This window comes from Sprattus sprattus (assembly GCF_963457725.1).
Source record: "Sprattus sprattus genome assembly, chromosome: 21".
Taxonomy (NCBI): Eukaryota; Metazoa; Chordata; class Actinopteri; order Clupeiformes; family Clupeidae; genus Sprattus; species Sprattus sprattus.
The window spans coordinates 12,346,136-12,367,221 of record NC_137919.1 but is presented as its reverse complement, the minus strand read 5'-3'; the positions used below and the strand labels follow the sequence as shown (position 1 = coordinate 12,367,221).

General features: G+C 40.6%; 1 pseudogene across 1 annotated transcript in view; it reads right to left on the bottom strand.

Moving 5' to 3' along the window:
* The window catches only part of LOC308382119, a 44,441-nt pseudogene that overhangs the window by 13,316 nt on the left and 10,039 nt on the right, over positions 1-21,086 (bottom strand). Inside the window, exon 2 of the transcript in view lies at positions 17,400-17,471. The product of the transcript in view is annotated as an uncharacterized misc_RNA (transcript). The remainder of the gene's footprint in view (positions 1-17,399; positions 17,472-21,086) is intronic.

The following is a 21,086-nucleotide window of genomic DNA, read 5'->3' as shown; positions in this document are numbered from 1 at the left end:
AATATTCTCTTTACCGTTGAATTGAATGGCTTGTCGATAATACTGTTACTGGTTGTTTTAATGGAGCTTTGTTAATTAGCCTAATTCATTGTTAGGTAGGCTAACCGAGTAGGTTGTGTTTATGAGCACCGGCTTCTAGCTGTCGGCGCCGCTGTTTAAGAGTACAGCAGCGCATATTTTTCAAGTGTAACCATTAAACGGATCCGGTTTAACCCTTCCAAAACGATGTGCGCCCATGGGGCGTTTGGTGGTATTTCTATTAATAGAATGTAAAATCTCCGCGAGTTTTTGTCCTCCAAACATAAAACTAACACCCTGAGAAAGCTTGAATCTTCTAGTTTTCAAATATATCCAGTTCGAAACAAACAAACGAATGAGCACTTTGTAAGGAAAATACAGGTAAAGCCTTGCATATTTCTCTCTCAGAGTGTATAAGCAACCGGTGATTGCCCACCCATTAGCAGATTAGGGCTATTCATATGATAAGCTCATGGTAAATCTCGGATCGCTATTGGGTAATGACGTTGCAGTAAAACGTGAGAAAACGCCCCATTTTCCCGTATAAACAAGGCAGCATGTAAGGATGTTTACATTTGGACTGAAGAGATACATGATGGCGAATTCCTTCTCTGCTGCCGAAGCCTTGCGCCAAATTCAAGAAGACCTAGTCGGCGAGGCGGAAACCACATCCTCGGATGAGAGCGATGACGATATGGAAGATGAACACATGCACTTTGAGCTTCGTCTTTACCCCGTTGAGGATATCCCTGTTGAGTACGTTTTATTTGTTTATTTGTTCACCTAGCTCTTGTAATTAATGCTGTTGATTAACTTATAGGGAGTAAAATGCTCCTCTGAGTTGAACGAAATATTTTAGTATGCTACTGTTTGCATAGTGAATAAATTACTTCATGCTTCTAAGACTATTGTATGGTAGAATATAATTCTCAGAGTTGCGTTAATGATGTTAGGCTATATCAACGATTGTTGTTGACGTTTCGAGTTGGTTGTCTGTGCTCATATAAGTAAAACATACTTGGTGACTATATTGCAGCCATTGATGTACAAATGCAAACGTGTCTTACTGTTATAGCGAGTAAAATGCACGTCGGTATGCTATGAGTTGAATGGAATGTTTAGTATGCTACTATTTGCAGAGCGATTCAATCACTTTATGTCGCTAAGACTATTGTAGTAGAAAACATATTTAATTAACAGAGTTGGGTAAATGATAACAGGCTACACATATAAACGATTGTTGTCTGTTCCGAGATTAGTAAAACATAGAACTACGTGACTATATTGCAGCAGATGATGTAAATTGCAATCGCTAAAAACGTGTCTTACTACTGTGGGTAGTCGTTAGTGTTATTATGACGCGTATGGTAGGTGTGAATCAAAACTAGGAGGTGTTTGTGATCGAAACTGTAGTCGTTAGAGCGCTAAAGTGATATGTGTTACAATGCCCGAACATAAAATGAAAAAGCAACAGTTAATTTTATTTTACTTCATTACAGAAACTTGGAGAACATCGCACCTACACCGCCAAGGAAGAGAGCACGCTGTCAGCCTAACCCAGATCTGTCGTCATGGAAGTCAGAGGGTGACAATGATGCAACTCCATCAGCACTGAGGTTTTTTCCTGCAAGGGAGCCTGGTGTGCAGCTGAATGCAGCAGACAACCACACTCCTCTAGACCTCTTCAAGTTGTTCTTTTCAGAGGATGCTGTGGAAACCCTCTGCCAGAACACCAACAAGCAAGCTGCTAGGAGCATTGCCAGAGGTGTAAAGTACAAATGGGTGGATGTTGGAGTTGCTGAATTCTACAGATACATTGGACTGGTTTTCTACATGTGCATGATCAAGCTGGATCACATTTCTGACTACTGGAGGAGAAACACCATCTTGTCCATCCCTTTTGTGGCAGATGTGATGGTAAGAGACAGGTACCAAACCATATCATGGAATGTGCACATGAGTGACCCAAGCGAGGACATGGTGAATGATGCCTACCTTTATGTACCTGCACCTTATTTTATGTACCTACCATGCCTTTACTTTTATGCACCTTATTAAATTCACCTTCTTATGCACCAAGCTTGTTTGCAATTTCTTGTATGTACTTTCAAAGCTGATGGTTGTGGGGGAGAGATAGCCACAATGACAGTCCAGGGCCATTGACAGGTGAGCCATACTGGGGAGGGGCACTCACAGGGCAGTTTACACCTCTTTCATCAATATGCATAGTGGTCTAGGTGGAAAAAAGTGTCACCTTGTAAAATTCTTATAATTAGTGTAGAAATCACACACACTTTCTGAATGCTAAACTCACCTATGTGGAGCAAACACATATGTTTACAAGGTTCAGAGTAAAAAAGAAAACTTCCAAAATATTTAGAATGTGTTTTTTGTAAAAAGTCTGAGCACCTCTAAAGCTAGAGTTAATTTGAGAGTCTTTAGATTTAGTTTTAATACAAAACTTTTTTTACTACATTTATTTTACTCTCATTTTATTATTGCTGAGTTGTTCTAGAATATAATCATAAATTCCACTTTTGCCTAATGGTTTTTAGTTAGGTGAAATATACAAAAATATCAGGCATGGCAGACTACCTAACAGAGTCAAAAAAAGCCCTCTGGGTTGGAAGTGTTAACTGCCACAAGAGTTGTCAATCTTGTAATAAAGATCTCATTGAGGAACACGCTGTGTTTGATCTTTTTTCACTGCATTTTAATATAGCCTATAAATAACGCATTTTTGACATAATTTTTTTAATGATTAATCGAAAATCACCCCCTATTTAAGGGAACCTGAAGGGACGGGCTCGGGATGGTGATGCGTCACATTTCGGCCTTCCGGCATGAATACATAGTGCTTCGATATAATAGAGTCATGTCCCATCTGTACATCTGGTCCCAGCTCAGGGAACCGAGGTTACATACATAGCCGAGATGTTTCCTTAGCTAGTGAATTAGCTAGTATAGCAACTGGATAACCAGGTAATACAACTTTAGCTGCAATGTAAGTCTAATTTCTCAAAATCAGCTCACCAACAAAAAAGCAGTCTTGGGTTCAAAGTGATCACAACCACTTGTGCGATGTTAAATGGAGAAATAATGGGAAATCAACTGAGCTGCCGCTGAAGGTCCAAAACCAAAACATTTTCAAACATTTTCAAAGCAATTTGACTGAATGTGAGAAGTCGATTGAGTTATCTTCTGTCCTGTCCAACAACAAGCGCATGCACCAAACGCTTGCTGTATAAGCTCCAGGGAAACATCAAATGGGCACGAATGGAGATTAAACACAGCAAATCCCGCAGTATTTCCATACCAAAGGCCAGCTTGCAAATGAGAGGTTCCACGTCAACAACGAGCCAATACCAACAGTTCTGGAGAAGCCTAAGAAAAGCCTTGGCCGCTGGTATAGCGCAGAACTCAGACTCGAAGCAGGTGGAACAACTAAGGCAGGATACCATCAGTGGCCTCAAGCAGATTAACAACACTGCTCTCCCTGGGAAGCTGAAGCTGTGGTGTTTTCAGTTTGGTCTGCTGCCCCGTCTTACGTGGCCAATTTCCATCTATGAGGTTGCTGTATCCCATGCCAATCAGCTGGAGAGACCGGTGAACGCACAAGTGAGGAAGTGACTTAGACTGCCAAGATGCCTTAGCAGCATTGGCCTGTATGGCAACGGAGCCCTCTCCCTACCAATCTCAAGCCTGTAAGGCAACGGAGCCCTCTCCCTACCAATCTCAAGACTCTCACAGAATCCTGGGATCCATTCGTCAGAGGTGCTGCTCCAATTTTAGTAACAGGGAGGAAATGGATGCCATCTGCAGCAGTCGCAGTTGCAAAGACCGCCCTTAGACACCGGAATATTGTAGGGCATGTCCAACATGGCAGAGGGGGCCTTGGCTTGGAAGCAACAACACCCACATGGCAAAAGGCTACTCAAGCTGAGTGGCGGCACATGGTGGAGGAGGAAGTGCGCCACCAGGAGGAAGCAGCCAGGTGTGCCAAGACAGTCTCTCAAGCTCAGCAAGGCCGCTGGATGAAGTGGGAGGGCGTGGAGAGGAGGAAGATCACATGGAACGAGCTGTGGGGCATGGATTCTAATAGGCTAAGTTTCATCATTAAAGCCACATATGATGTCCTGACCTCTCTAACCAACCTACATCTCTGGTACGGAGAGGACCCAGCCTGTCTCCAGTGTGCAGCCCCAGCAAACCTCAAACACATTTTGGTGGGTTGCAAGACCAGCCTTCCCACTGATGCCAAATGACCACGCAGTTCCACCGTGAGACACACACCCAGGTCTGATCAGCCTGTGGTGGGCCAACGTCGGCAGAGAGTGTCTTGAGATAATTGGCTGAAACACCCCATGACGTCGGGGCACACAACTGATGATGTGTCGTGCTGGTGGCACTGCATGATAACTGCCTTATTCTATCCCACCCAAGAGGACATCTCAGTCAGTTATCGTGCTGATATATTTAGGGATCTTTAACAACTAGTCCTATTAAGAATCCTGTCCTGTCAGGACTGAAGTATTTGGCTGTGATCTGAATAAGATGGCGGTTTCACCTCAACACTGCCCCCTACTTTTACATCTGTGCCAAAAAGAACAGCGTGTAGACATAGTAGTGGCACCTATAGGCTAATACAAATAATGCATATTACACTCAGAGCCTTTTTCTTTGGTTTGATAAACAGATATGAATCAGCATTGATAACTTTATACTGCTGACTTACATTACCATTGAAAATGTAAACTTAAATTTGGACAAACAAATTAAATCAGCTTTATTCACATTCTCACATACATTTTTGTATGGGCATATGTGCTTATGTGGACAGGTAAAGTGTATGACTGACAGATACATTTTCATAAAGGTGTTACTTGGGTCCTTATAGACAGGTCAGTAAGAGCTTGGGTCCTTATAGACAGGTCAGTAAGAGCTTGGGTCCTTATAGACAGGTCAGTAAGAGCTTGGGTCCTTATAGACAGGTCAGTAAGAGCTTGGGTCCTTATAGACTGGTCAGTAAGAGCTTGGGTCCTTATAGACAGGTCAGTAAGAGCTTGGGTCCTTATAGACGGGTCAGTAAGAGCTTGGGTCCTTATAGACAGGTCAGTAAGAGCTTGGGTCCTTATAGACAGGTCAGTAAGAGCTTGGGTCCTTATAGACAGGTCAGTAAGAGCTTGGGTCCTTATAGACAGGTCAGTAAGAGCTTGGGTCCTTATAGACAGGTCAGTAAGAGCGTGGGTCCTTATAGACAAGTCAGTAAGAGCTTGGGTCCTTATAGACAGGTCAGTAAGAGCTTGGGTCCTTAAAGACAGATCATTAAGAGCTTGGGTCCTTATAGATCGGTCAGTAGCAGTCTGTGCATCAACCATAGGAATATATTTACATTAATTTAAACCATCACTCATAAGCCTCAGAAATAGAAAGTCATTCAACCCAAATATGACAGGCAAGCTAAGAGAAAGGGCTGTCCTTAAAAATAACATAAATCTGAGCTTACATGAACTTACTCAGATCAACGCAATTAATGTCAAATCAATACCCGATGTCAGACACCCCTCAAAAATGTCTTCTAAACAATGTTTCTGAGCTTAAATTAATTTGAGTCAGTAAATCATTTGATACAATTAGTTAAACCCTGGCCCTACAGCTTTTAGTCTCACAAATTATTTTAAGTGAGACACCACACAATATGTCATTCCATGCTCCATCTACAATCATGGCACAGTCTTCATCACGGTTATGTGCCCAGTGGTTATCTGGCTGGCCTCGGCCCCAAAACCTGGAAGAAGAGCAGAGTCCAGAGATCACATAAACATAATAAACGGTGCTAATAATCTGTCAAATTAAACCATGGCAGTTATCAGATTTCAGCTCTTTACTCGGTTTTCAATGAAATTGTGTTAATTGTGAATTGTATTGAGCAGAAACAAAGGTAAATGTGTTTGGATTGTACCAACTTTGGTTCTGTGAGGGGTGTGTTGTCTACCCAGTGCCATGTGCCCTCTCTCTGAGCATCAGTTAAACCAATCCAGTGATTAGCCTTGGCCTTCAGGAAATCCTAACGTAAGAAAATATTACTCTTGATAAGCAATATAATGATGACTACTGCAATAACCATTCCATCATGCTGATTTCAATCACATACATCTTTAAAGCTTGTCTACTCTTAGTTCAAAGTTCTGCTGCATTTTTTTAATTTGTAGATTGTGAATAAGACTGATCAATTGATGTTTCATTCTCCAGGTAGAGTGCGATATCCAATCACTATCATTTGAGAGGGTGTGAGGTTGAAACTGCTGTAGTACATTTATGTATAAAATGTATTCGTCAACCAAAGCTAAGATGACATTTATTGATCCCACACAGGGAAATGCGCTGAATACCTGATAGTCACAAATAGGTAGTTGCTTAGAATATTGATAAATATTCTAATTAACACATGCAATACCTGATGTATATACAGTACTGTAGTCCATATTGCTTTTCAGTGTCACCACGTTATTTCTATTTAAATATTAACATATTTTATAGTTTTTGCATCATAATGTTGTATTTAAGTTCAGGTTAAAGTATGTTTTTACATAACCTTGGCTCAACACAAGCATAAGTTTATGTTGGCAATGAATGGTGTTGAAGGAATCTTGGCATATAATACATATGTTTTAAAAGAAGATACATTCTGGGTAGGAACAAAGTAGTTTTACTACTCAAAAGCCATATTCCTTCATTATTCCTTACATACTACATACATCAATATATGACTTCCCATAAAGGTCTTAAATACGTATCAGTTATAAATATCACTGACCATTTCCGAATGATGCATAGTTTATTGCTTTTTAAAAAGGTCAGATTCATACTTAAACCTGGACCTTTACTTAAGTAAACTGATTTATACAATGACATTACTGAATGATGACTACAGACTTGTAAGTAATGAACACATTGTTTGATTTTATAGAGATCGGACTAGTTACTGGTAAAGATTTCTACTAACTGCTTACTCAGCCATGTCAGTCAGTTGAAAAGCAGGAATTGCTGAATGATTTCTGAATGATTTCCAACAAATTGTATGTAAACAATGTACTATTTTAAAGCAGGATGCTGTTGCTGATGTTATATCAGGTAAGGAAATAATCTTGAGTGGCCCTCGGAAACACGTATCATTAACCTGGTGTTTAACACATGATGCAAATAATGCTGTATATACTGTATGTGCAATAGCCATCCTAGCATTCACACAAATGGACTGCACATTTGTAACCAAGTAAACAGTTGCTGCTCTCTGGTATGATGGAGGTATAGGACAGGGGGCTACTGCACCACTGATATGAGTGAATAGATTTGAAACATTTTTTAAGGAATTAATGTCATACCATTTCTTGTCGACTGTTTATGATGACCAGGTGTCCTCCCATAGTCACACAGGCATCTCTACTGTCAATCCAGTTCTTGTTATCACGGGAGAAGTGGTAACATGATCCATTGAAGTACTCCCAGTCATCCGCACAATTTTTCACTCCTTTAAAAGGAATGCAATTAATAATGACCACCAGAACCGACATTTAGTTTGTCATGATTTTTTGACATACTATATATATGTACTGTTACTTTGACCGAAACAAAGATGGCTGTTTTCAGTGTTTTTGTGCACCAGAAGGAAGACAAGGTGTACAGATGTATGGGAATCTCACCCTGTAGCTCATTCTTCAGCCCTCTGTTTTCTTTGGTGAGATCATCATTTCTGTTTTTCTGCTGAATAAACATCCTTTCAGTTTCTGTTGAAAGAAAATACATCAATAGTAGACCATGCCATTAAAAGATGTCCAGAATAAATGGATCTATGGGCATGAAACACATTTTAAATATCATAGTAGCAAGGAACTTTCCAGTCAGTCAGGGGGGCATTCAAAACAGGTTTTCCATTTCCTGTGAAAAAGCCAATTATTTTCTTTGTTTTTAGTTTTTTTTTTCTCCCCCGAGAAGATAAGTATCATCTTGGAAGAAGAAAAAAACTAAGCCCAGAGAAGTCTAGCTAAATCAGTGGTAATTATTTAGTATGCATTACCAAAGCATTTTCTCATAATTAGTTTTGAGTTTTTATTGTGTTATTTTTAAGGAAAACTAGTTAATCACCACTGAGTTTCATAATGCTCTGACTGCGAGAGAGGTGGCTTTAAGTGTGGAGAGGTAAGGGAATGGTGGGGTGTTGGGGACAAGTGTTTGGTGGAGGGTTAGTGTTTAGTGTGGAGAGGTAAGGGAATGGTGGGGTGTTGGGGACAAGTGTTTGGTGGAGGGTTAGTGTTTAGTGTGGAGAGGTAAGGGAATGGTGGGGTGTTGGGGACAAGTGTTTGGTGGAGGGTTAGTGTTTAGTGTGGAGAGGTAAGGGAATGGTGGGGTGTTGGGGACGAGTGTTTGGTGGAGGGTTAGTGTTTAGTGTGGAGAGGTAAGGGAATGGTGGGGTGTTGGGGACGAGTGTTTGGTGGAGGGTTAGTGTTAAGTGTGGAGAGGTAAGGGAATGGTGGGGTGTTGGGGACGAGTGTTTGGTGGAGGGTTAGTGTTTAGTGTGGAGAGGTAAGGGAATGGTGGGGTGTTGGGGACAAGTGTTTGGTGGAGGGTTAGTGTTTAGTGTGGAGAGGTAAGGGAATGGTGGGGTGTTGGGGACAAGTGTTTGGTGGAGGCAGGGGCGGACCGGACGAACGGGCAAACCGGGCAGTTGCCCAGGGCCTCGGCCACCAGGGGGGCCTCGTCGTATTTCCGATTTTTAATTTTTTTTGCTAATTAAAATAAATCACTTGGCATTGCAAAATAATGACAATTCATAATAAGCATGAAAAACGATTATTTTCTTTTCAGTATCAGCTTAAAATGTATCTTAATTCCCTCATGGAACAAATTATTCAAGGTCACGTGACTTTTCTGTCATTAACAATTTTTCGTGTGGTGACGTGTATGGTCGCAAAGTTAAGCGTGAAACGTCTTTTAAGTGGCAGCGAGAAAAGAAAGAGGAAAGGGCAGGATGAGAAGTTCAGGGAGAAATTACCTAAGGTAACACACAATTTCCTATCAAGGAATTCGTCCGTGGAAGTGGAAGAAATATCTGATAATGTGTCGAGTTCATCTGATGTTTCAAGTGCGGCTAAGCCAAGTTTAGCGATTGCTAGCAGCAGCAGCAGACAGCTTGTAGCGACACCAACTAGCTCTGCCTGCTTTGCTTCTACAAACGGTGAGCCATCATGTACCACAGCTGCCCATATCTGAGACACTGTCACACCCGCACTGACGACGACACGCATGATACTGCCATGGTCATGAACACAGCTCAAGCACAGCGGGCTGATAACGACAGCGGTGATGTCAACAATGTGAGTAGCCTACATCAATGGTGGACATACAGTGATTAGTGAAGACCCCTATGGCGTGACAAATTAACAGATAGAGAGAGAGAATTGAAATGGTTAAAACAGGACCTCTACAAATTTGGAAGTTTCAGTTGAAAACATTCAGAAACAGAACTATAAAGCATTAATCAAATGTAACAAGTAACATTGTTTTGATTAAGAAATAAAAAAAGTTACACTACTTAAACACTGCACTCAAAACCTCATAATTAAAGTAATTTACAACGGTTTAATTGTTAAAGTCATATACTCACAATAAATGTCAGTTCCACATAACATTAAAACTATTTATTTTTTTTTGGGGGGGGGGGGGGGGGGCCTCAACATTGTTCTTTGCCCAGGGCCTCCAATTTGCTAGAACCGCCCCTGGGTGGAGGGTTAGTGTTTAGTGTGGAGAGGTAAGGATATGGTGGGGTGTTGGGGACAAGTGTTTGGTGGAGGGTTAGTGTTTAGTGTGGAGAGGTAAGGGAATGGTGGGGTGTTGAAGATGAGTGTGTGGTGGAGGGTTAGTGTTAAGTATGGAGAGGTAAGGGAATGGTGGGGTGTTGAAGATGAGTGTGTGGTGGAGGGTTAGTGTTAAGTATGGAGAGGTAAGGGAATGGTGGGGTGTTGAAGATGAGTGTGTGGTGGAGGGTTAGTGTTAAGTATGGAGAGGTAAGGGAATGGTGGGGTGTTGAAGATGAGTGTGTGGTGGAGGGTTAGTGTTAAGTGTGGAGAGGTAAGGGAATGGTGGGGTGTTGAAGATGAGTGTGTGGTGGAGGGTTAGTGTTAAGTATGGAGAGGTAAGGGAATGGTGGGGTGTTGGGGCCGTGGCATCATCATACGCCTCCTGCAGCATTCCCAACTTCTGTTTAAGGTCTTTTGTAAGCAGCAAATAAAAAAAAATTACAGTATCCATATGAAGTGTAATGTAACTTTCAGCTTAGAATCAGTGATAAACACATCTGTTGAAATACAGTGCTTGTGCATTTTTCCCCCACCTGACATATTAGCTTTCAAAGCCAGAGTTACATTGGCGTGCTCCACCCTCAGTAAGTCTAACTGTTCTTTAACACCTGTTGGAAAGTAAAGAACATGTGGCAGATCTTCTGTTCTAGGTACCAGGCAAACATGTTACTTGGACAACATGGTTATGAGAATAGAAATAGTAGAGAGAAGATTAGATTTGGGGTTAGTGTTTGGGTCATGGGACAGTCAGTTATGTTCATAGTTAATGGATTATTTGTTACAACGTTATTTTTAGATTGATGTCATTCACATAAAATACTTCAAATAATGTGTACGTTAAAAAAGGTGGAATGGGTAGCAGTCTTGGCCAGATATGATTAGATTTTCAAAAAGTAAGATGAAATTGTCTGTCAATTGTGCATACTTTCAGAATCTGACCTTAACCTAATTAATACTAGCCATTTGACCCTGACTCAACATAATCTATACTAGCAATTTGACCCTGACCCTAACCTAATTTATACTAGACATTTGACCCTGACCCCAACATAACTTACTATACTAGAAATCTGAGTCTGAACATAACCTAATTTATACTAGCAATTTCCTCGCAAAAGTCTCCCCCCTTTTCATAGTTTTCATTTTAAAGGGTGAGGATGTCTGTCACAGCTTTTGTTCTGTCATTCTTACACTCACTCACCTGAACATTTCTCCACTTTCACAACATCTGTAAAAGAATGGAATCAGCATCATACATTGTCAATGTCATCCACATAAACTGATTAACTCATTGAGATGAAAAACTTTTATCCGATTCAGGAACCTATTTTACCCAACTGATTTCAAAAGTCTGAGTTATTCATGGTACATGCTGAAGAACAGTAGTCATACTCACACAGCCCTCCCATAGTAACAATACAGTCATACTCACAGAGCGCTACCGTAGTAACAGTCATACTCACAGAGCCCTCCCATAGTAACAGTACAGTCATACTTACAGAGCACTACCACAGTACAGATACTCACAGAGCCCTCCCATAGTAACAGTCATACTCACAGAGCCCTCCCATAGTAACAGTACAGTCATACTTACAGAGCCCTCCCATAGTAACAGTACAGTCATACTCACAGAGCCCTCCCATAGTAACAGTACAGTCATACTCACAGAGCCCTCCCATAGTAACAGTACAGTCATACTCACAGAGCACTCCCATAGTAACAATACAGTCATACTTACAGAGCCCTCCCATAGTAACAGTACAGTCATACTCACAGAGCCCTCCCATAGTAACAGTACAGTCATACTCACAGAGCCCTCCCATAGTAACAGTACAGTCATACTCACAGAGCACTCCCGTAGTAACAGTACAGTCATACTCACAGAGCCCTCCCATAGTAACAGTACAGTCATACTCACAGAGCCCTCCCATAGTAACAGTACAGTCATACTCACAGAGCACTCCCATAGTAACAATACAGTCATACTCACAGAGCCCTCCCATAGTAACAGTACAGTCATACTCACAGAGCCCTCCCATAGTAACAGTACAGTCATACTCACAGAGCACTCCCATAGTAACAATACAGTCATACTCACAGAGCACTCCCGTAGTAACAGTACAGTCATACTCACAGAGCACTCCCATAGTAACAGTACAGTCATACTCACAGAGCCCTCCCATAGTAACAGTACAGTCATACTCACAGAGCCCTCCCATAGTAACAGTACAGTCATACTCAGAGAGCACTCCCATAGTAACAGTACAGTCATACTCAGAGAGCACTCCCATAGTAACAGTACAGTCATACTCACAGAGCCCTCCCATGGTAACTGCAATGGCAAAAAGGAGAACAGACACAGAGAGTAAGAGTACTGTGCATCTCTGAGAGATACCGGAACGGCTCTCTTTCTCTGAATGTTGCTGTGGTGAGGAGTTGGCAGGGTTAGGTTTGGCCAGGGTCGAGATGTTACTGGAATCAGATGGAGATGGTGGGTCCAGTGTAATTCCTGTGACTGAAAAAGATAATAAAAGAACCATATTCAACTCACTTGATTTCTGTTGCAACCTTTTCAATTAAAACTCACTAGTTCACTAGTTTAGAATGCTTGATTTAGAGAATATAATAGAATTATTTGGCTTGGATTACAACCCAAGAGAGCTTGCATGTGAGGCCTCTACCGGTGGGAGATCTGCAAGGGAACCAATGCTCGGTAGGCGAGTCAGAGACCTGCTAGAGGGCAGATGGGTAGGATTGGTAGGCGTCTGAGGAGCATTCTGGTATGCTGCTCGAATAGCCTATTCTTGGCTGCCTTGGGGTGGAGACTGGGCTGAATGGAGAAGACTGTGTGGAAGGGTATGAGGTGTAGTGTACTAGGGCTGAAGATGAGAAGCCAGGCTTATATTGAAATGTAAATTCATCATTTGCGTCTGTCAAGAACCTGACTGTGTCATGAACGTCTGATACACAGGGATGTATGGTGGGATTGAATCTAAGCTAGATGCAGGTAACCCCGCTACATCTCAACAGCCCCAAAAGCTGATAAAAATGGCTGTTAGAATGTCTTAATCTCCTAGAAATAACAAGTGGGCTGAATGAAGGCTGTCAATCATCCCTATGGTTTCCTCCTGAACTGTGTTTAGAAAACATCATATAGTATGTGTTGTGTCATGGCATGTGGTATTGTTCATACATACCCTTTTTAGGCAGATTTACCAGAGAGTAGATGGCATTTACACCATCTCCATCTTCATTTCAGTTCAGCAGAGGAAAAAATGTCAACAAAGAGTTCAGAAAACCATCAATTAAAGTCCAATTGAAACCATGAAAAGTACAGGAAATCAAGTAAATTTCAACATACAATCATTGAAAAAAAGAAACAAAGGGCTACAAATAGATGACTTATAAGTTATACATTATATATTCTCTAATACATGTTTCTAATTATTCTAGTATAAACTTAATTTGAAGCAGTTTCCTTGTTTCCTTAGCAACCCTTACTTAAGCCATTGCCTTTTAGACCGAGGATAACTCACCATTGTCGGTTTGCTTCTGGTGGATATTTCCTGTTTCAATGAAGTTGATGTCAGAGTATGTCACCTCATCTGTCTGTGTGGCTAAGATTGATAAAAAGCACAAAAGAGAAGTGTCACATGACCTGTCTGTAGCCTACTCCAAAAGATAGTTCCTTTCCTTGCTTTGCTGCTCTTAACATTTGTCTCACTTATCTCTGAACTGTTGAAGGTTGTGAAAGGTATCATTTTATTCCTTGGGGCACGTGTGTGTGTGTATTCACTTAAAAAAAAAAAAAAGAGAAAACATCAGGTCAGACTGATCCCTGATACATGTGTATGATTGCACATAGCACTTACAATAAAGAACTTTACATGGTAAAGACAAATAAAACCATATACAATAGGGAGCATCAGGCTACCCGCAAACAAACTCCGGAGAGTGAGAGGGAGAGAGAGAGAAAGAGAAAAAGAGAGAGAGAGAGAGAGAGAAAGCTACGACAGCAATGCACCTACTAATCAAGGATACTGTTCACTTATGTGCCGTATTCTTACAGGGGCCACAACAACGTTAAGCTTGCATTATTGAAAACTGTAGTAAGAATGGAATGCTTAAAAAGACTACAATGCGCCAGCACAAAGGCAACAGCGCAGTCTGCAATCATCAGGTCTCAATAAGGAGCTGCAGTGACAGAATGTTCGCCTGTTAAATGCGCGGGAGTCTCGCAACAGACGAGCGCTTGTGTAAGCAGGGGTATAGGCGGCCGCCTAGAGCGCCATCTAGAGGGGGAGCGCCAAATAATGCGCCCGAAAAAACGGGCGCATATTTTGGCGCCCCTTCTATATCTCCAAACCAATATTTGACATTAAAAAATAAATCTAAAATGAACCAAAAATCGAAAACGGAAGGTGAAGGCCTACCTACCTCCTTGGTTTGTCAGAACATGGTGGTACAGTAAGGCGTTTGGTTAGAGTGTGTGTGTGTGTGCTCAAGAATCAAGAACGTAATAATGAAGAGGCAAAAGCCATCCGGGGCAGGAGAGAAACGTGCAAAGGAGAAAGGTAAATCTTTAAATCCTGTTCTTTGCCTAGATTTAATTCTAAATAGGAAACGTTGATGAATGCATGAATTGCTCCGGGCACTTTAGTGGAGTTAAGAAGAAAAGATGTACCTTACCATTCAAAGTTGTCTCCCTGTCACATAGTTATTTCAAGATTTTACAGAGGCGGGTATATCAAAAATGATATGTCCATTTATTCTACATTATAAAAAAAAGACTTGATTAAAATATGGGCACACTGTATAACACACATAGCCAGTGCAATAGCACTACAAATATATTACTCGTTGCATGGCACACCCTTTAAGGAAGACAAACACGGCAACTTGTCAACAAGTGAGGAATACTTGTAAAAATCCAAGTGTTGTATTGTCAAATTTAGCGAATGGATTTTGTGTAATCTCGCCTGTTAGCTAACGCTAATATATGCCACAAGTGACCCAGACCTTCTAAGATTGTTGTTTGATTGGGAAGATGACGTGTAGGTATGTGCAGTGTTGTACAGTCTGCTACTGTCAATGCCTGGTAAGCGACGAAGTTGCTAAGAGGCCGAGAGCGGTATTGCAGACATATAGAGATTTAGAAAAATTATAGCTCGCAACATATTGATATATGTATTGATATTGATATGCAGGACTATAGATCCGACTGATCTGACCTAACAGCATCTGAATTGTATTCTTAAAAAGGCAGACAGCCTGTATTTGATTTTACATTTAAGGTGATCATGCTATAGTCCTGTAACTCTGAGTCAACATCAACACATTGACATTTAATTCCCACACACTTATTGACCACCTTATTCATATGAATGTTCTCTCTTTCCATCAACACCGTTGCAACTTGTGAGGTGCTCCTCATTCCTGATGGCATGTACAACGTGTTGTAAAGTTTAAGGCCACTGAAGAAATCTTATGTCTGCTGGTTGATGCCTGTGGCTAACATTGTGAAATTAGAGTTTCCACTGTGAAGTGCGCTAAACTTGTGGCGTCATCCGTCGGCATAAAATTAAAATGTACATAGTCATGTTTGTCATGAGCCGCTAGCATGGATAGGCTCATCATCATAGCAGAGGCAGGCATCAACAGCCCAATGGCAGGTAGGATCATGTGACATAATCTTTTTCCCCAGCACGTTTCAAACCAAACAGACGCCCATGGACACAGCTCTCTGATGACATACAGGCAAGGTGGGATGATGAAATACTCAGAGACAACAAAGTGCTGCTCAATGTCATGCTGAATGTGAACTACCAACTGTAGGGATAATCCTTGACACAAATCAAACACATACCAAACACAATGCACTGAGAGACTTTGGCATGAAGGCTGACTAGACCAGAAGAGGACAGCACTGGAAATAACGTTACACCATCTGGTGATGTGGAACAAATGACCATGGACTGTACCAAAGAGAAGTGGTAGGCCCATAGATCAGCACATGTACTGAAATGTAATCCACATCTTTATTACTGTAAGTAGCAATGCAGACATGAACTAAGACGCTCTGCCCATAAGTGTCTTCCTGGTGGTATTGTGAGTGCTGAACCCACTCTGTAGGGTTGTCAAATATAAAAAAAATGCATCTTTTTGTTTTTAGAGAAGTATATATGTTTAAGCATATGACACAGCCAAATTAGCAGGACTACTGCAGCTTTTTAAAAGCTATTAATGTCAAAGGGAAGTATTTTGCTGCTCAAGTAAAATAACAACGAATATGAAATTTGAATGAATAAACAATCAACTAAACAGAGCCACAAAAGCCATAAGAATATACGTATTGCTCATAACATCCTACAGGACCGTTCAAAAGTGTTGAATATACATAGTGCAAGTTAAAGCTCACTAAGTTATCAGTTACCTGTGCACGAGTCCTCTGATGTGTCGTTTGGCATTAAATTCAAGTAGATTTTGTCTTCTGACATCCTTGTGATCTCTAAGGTTCAGTCAAGAGGTGATTGTGAGTCTGATTCCTGTAAGTCTCTTTAACTTAGGAAGTGCGCTTTCACACAGGGTTATTTTCACACAGGGTTATTTGCATCTGCATCTGCATTTGCCTCCCCACAGGATATAAGCATTCATTCTGGTAAAATCTTGAAATGGAACTGAGGTTTTGCACTGCGGACCAGGATGTTGCCACATATCTTTCATGTCGAAATGACAAACCGTAATTTGCTGTCGTTGGTTTATTTATAAATTCTCTAAACTTTCTGCAGCCCTGCATTAAATACTCATGTGTCAATTTTGGCCCTCTATGTATTTGAATTTGACACCCCTGGTCAAGAGAGACAGAACATCAATGCAAGAGAGATTGGATGTAGAATCAGTGAATCTTAATGTGCAATCAGTTCGCTTTCCACTTAAGTTACAACTTTAAATAGCTTCATCTTTATGATGTCAGGTGTTGTGGGTTACCATCATTGCAAAGGCTCATATCAAGCGGTTGTCTATGAGATTACATTTGTCATTTAGGAGATGCTTTTATCCAAAGCGACCTACAAGGATGTATACATATTTTTACATTTTCACTGATGGCACACTGCACATCAGGAGCAATTAGGGGCTCAGTATCTTGCTCAAGGACGCTTCGACAGCGAATCAGACTAGCAACCTTGTGATTACTAAACTACTTCTCTATCTCCTGTACAACTGTCTTCTCTGCTGAAGTGATGACTACTGGTTAATAAGTTACTTGATGTGCACTTAAGAACGTAAGAATGAACAAAGTGTAAGCACCTTGTCATGCCAGCAAATGGGTTTGCTGTCAAAAAACTGTTTGCCGCTCAAGTAAAATAACAACTAATAACTATAAAAATTGAATTAATAAACAATGAACTAAACTGAGACACATACATAAGATTGTGAGGTTGGTTCAGTTTAGCTTACAAACAGTATGATGTGCAACATATAAAAATGTTGAATAAAGTTAAAGCTCACTCGGTTCTCAGTTACCTGTGGTAGAGTCCTCTGGTGTGTCCTTTGGCATTACATCTGAGCAGATTTTGTCTCTGACATCCTTGTGATCTCTCAGATTCAGTCAAGAGGTGATTATGAGCTATGAGCAGAAGTCTGTTGCCTGTCAGTCTCTTTAACTTATGAACTTCGGCTGTCAAATTGTTATTTGCATTTGTGTGAGAGTTCCCCTATATGTCCTCTTTAATAACCTCACAAGAAGTAAGCACTATTCTTGCCTGTTCCTCAAATTGGACCGGGGTTTTGCACTGTGGACCATGATGTTGTCATATATTTATTATTATCACATATGATAGATATTTAATGTAGAAATTACTCACAGTAACATACCCGCGGTTTATATATTGACTTTGAAAAACCTTCTGCAGCCCTGCAGTTAAAGCTCATGCGTGTCCTATTGAATAACATGCATTCTTCATATCCTTTTATCCAAAACATAGTACAGATATATAATTTCATAAGTACAGTATGTTTGCTGCCTGAGTATAAAACCACGGCTTCTTATTTTAATGTCCAAAAGTATGCATGTTTTCACCTAACTGCATCATGAAAAGCATAACTCAAGTGAGAAAGTGAGAAAATGTGTCACACATGGACGTGGCTAATGTGGTTAATGCATCAGCATCTCTCTGCATGCTATATACTGACCTAATCTCTCCATGTGAAAATGAAGATTTGAGTGCAAACTCTACTGCAATTTTAAAAGGCCCATATACCCAGGATGATGCAGCGAATGGCCATGACAACCAGCTTCATTCTCAGGACAGGAGTCTCTTTCAGTGGTGATCTGCAGCACTTTGCATGCTGGGTACTTACAGTACAGACACACATTTTCCCAGTGTGTGTGTGTGTGTGTGTCTGTGTGTGTGTATGTGTTAGTGTGTGTGGGTCTGTGTGTGTCTGTGTGTGTCTGTGAGGTGTGTGTGTCTGTGTGTGTGTGTGTGTGTGTGTGTGTGTGTGTGTGTGTGTGTGTGTGTGTGTGTGTGTGTGTGTGTGTGTGTGTGTGTGTGTGTGTGTGTGTGTGTGTGTGTGTGATCATTGGGTATCTAACACACTCACAGAATTATCGGTGTAAACGACTTCTATCACACATGAGTCTGTGTTTGAACCGTGGTTTCTATTAAATGATTCAAATGACAAATATATATATATATATATATATATATATATATATATATATAAATATTAACAATTAAATACAATAAAGATGAACCATTATATCCAACCCAAATGAATATGATATGTACACGACTAATGTTACGGCTTTGAATTAAATGCAGATATGTAAATTGGTGGCTTGCACAGTGGGGTGCACCGCTGGATGCAGCTGGTGGAGGCAGCCTTTTGCACACAATTAAAAAGGCAAAGGGCCAAAACTTAATTAAAAAATAAATAAGAATTATCATATCGGTTGATTAAACATAATCTTTCTTCTTGTTGTCTGTGCTGATCTTAGACAGTATCAATATCCAAAAGCCTGTGCTGAAAGCTACACCATCATGAGCTACAACCCAGAATGGATAACATTTAGTATTTCTCCGGCCCTGCATTCTCTACTCTGCAAGCCATCTTATTGGAGTGTGACTTAGCGGGTGAATGAGGAAGTAGAAACCTTTGAGAGAGTTTCAAATGAGGGACTGCAAGGTGATCTCTGGTATTAAGTGCCATTTACCATCGTTCCTGTTGGATGTGGCCTTGATCTGATTCAGACGAAGATGACAATTAGGGTTGGGAGGATAACTTAAAAAATGTAATCTGATTCAATTACTGATTACCTGTATAAAATTGTATTCAGTAACCTAATCCAAGTATCACAATAGTAAATTAATGTTACTTGATTTCATTCCGTTACTTTTAGATTTCCTCAATGCCAAATGTGCAAATGAAGACAACTAAAAAGAGAAATCAATAGCCTTATTCACTGTATATTGGTGGTTTTCTCCATTTTGATGTCTGTAATGGATATCAATGCTGCAAAACATTGGTCCAACTTTGAAGACAAAGAAATGTATTGCTACAGTCATAAACTGTGTCTACACCTGGCAGCTCTAGACTTGCCTTTCATCAGACCACCTCATGCCATGGGAGAGTGAGATAATGTGCTGCATTTTACAAGTTGTGTAGAGAAATCTAGCCATGAGTATAATCCCTGTATTAGTTTTTATGACAAAGTATTAACAACAATGTGAACACATAAGGAAAACATTTAGTAGTGTAGGCCTCAGTATAACAGATGTGTGTGTAGTAGTGTACACCTCAGTATATAAGATGTGTTTGTAGTAGTGTAGGCCTCAGTATATCAGATGTGTGTGTAGTAGTGTAGGCCTCAGTTTATCAGATGTACTATGTGTAGTAGTGTAGGCCTCAGTATATCAGATGTGTGTGTAGTAGTGTAGTAGGCCTCAGTATATCAGATGTGTGTGTAGTAGTGTAGGCCTCAGTATATCAGATGTGTGTGTGTAGAAGGCCTCAATATATCAGATGTGTGTGTAGTAGTGTAGACCTCAGTATATCAGATGTGTGTGTAGAAGCGTAGGCCTCAGTATATCAGATGAGTGTGTAGTAGGCCTCAGTATATCAGATGTGTGTGTAGTAGTGTACACCTCAGTATATAAGATGTGTGTGTGTAGTAGACCTCAGTATATCCGATGTGTGTGTAGTAGGCCTCAGTATATCAGATGAGTGTGTGGAAGGCCTCAGTATATCAGATGTGTGTGTAGTAGTGTAGGCCTCAGTATATCATATGTGTGTGTGTAGTAGGCCTCAATATATCAGATGTGTGTGTAGTAGTGTAGACCTCAGTATATCAGATGTGTGGAATAATGTTGACCTCAGTATATCAGATGTGTGTGTAGTAGCTCACTGTATGTTCACTATAATCAGAGAGACGGATTCAGGAGAGAGGGAATTGTAAGTAAGGGAGAGAGGGAAGAGTGAGTTAGGGATAAAAGGAGGGAGGGAAGAGTGAGTAAGGGAGAGAAGGAAGAGTGAGTAGGGGAGAGAGAGAAGAGTGAGTAAGTTATAAAAGTAGAGAGGGAAGAGTGAGTAAGGAATGAAAGGAGAGGGGGAAGAGGGAGTAAGGGATAAAAGAAGAGAGGGAAGAGGGGGTAAGGGAGAGAAGGAGAGAAGAGGGACCCTATTGAAACTTATTACTTGTAAAAAAGACTAGAAATTGAATGTTTATTTTTCGAGTCTCAAGCCTATAATGTTGCACTGGGTCTCAAGCCTATAATGTTGCACTGGGTGCCTTTAAGGTGTGTGCTCTGTAACATGTACTTAAGAAAGCTGGACAAAGTACTGTTTGTTTCCTACCTTCATATAGCGTTACAAGAATGCTCAATACAAAGAGGGACAAAAAGCATTGTGACTTTTTCAAACTGCTATTTAATGCAGATTTTAGGGGAGGGATAAGATGTTAACTTAAATGTTAATACACCTTAGTACACAAAAACAGGGTTTAGAATGGGGAAGTTAATATAAAAAAATAGATAAATGTACTGACAAAATGTTGGTTAAAAATACAGTATTGTTAATGGCATGACATTAGCTGGCCATGTGGGCAAGAAGAGCATTTCAGAAGACAATACAACTTTCCTCTAAACATGAACAAAGTCTTTGTGTTCATTCACAGACGCCACCACTCTTTCAGCTTCACAGGCCTGTGAT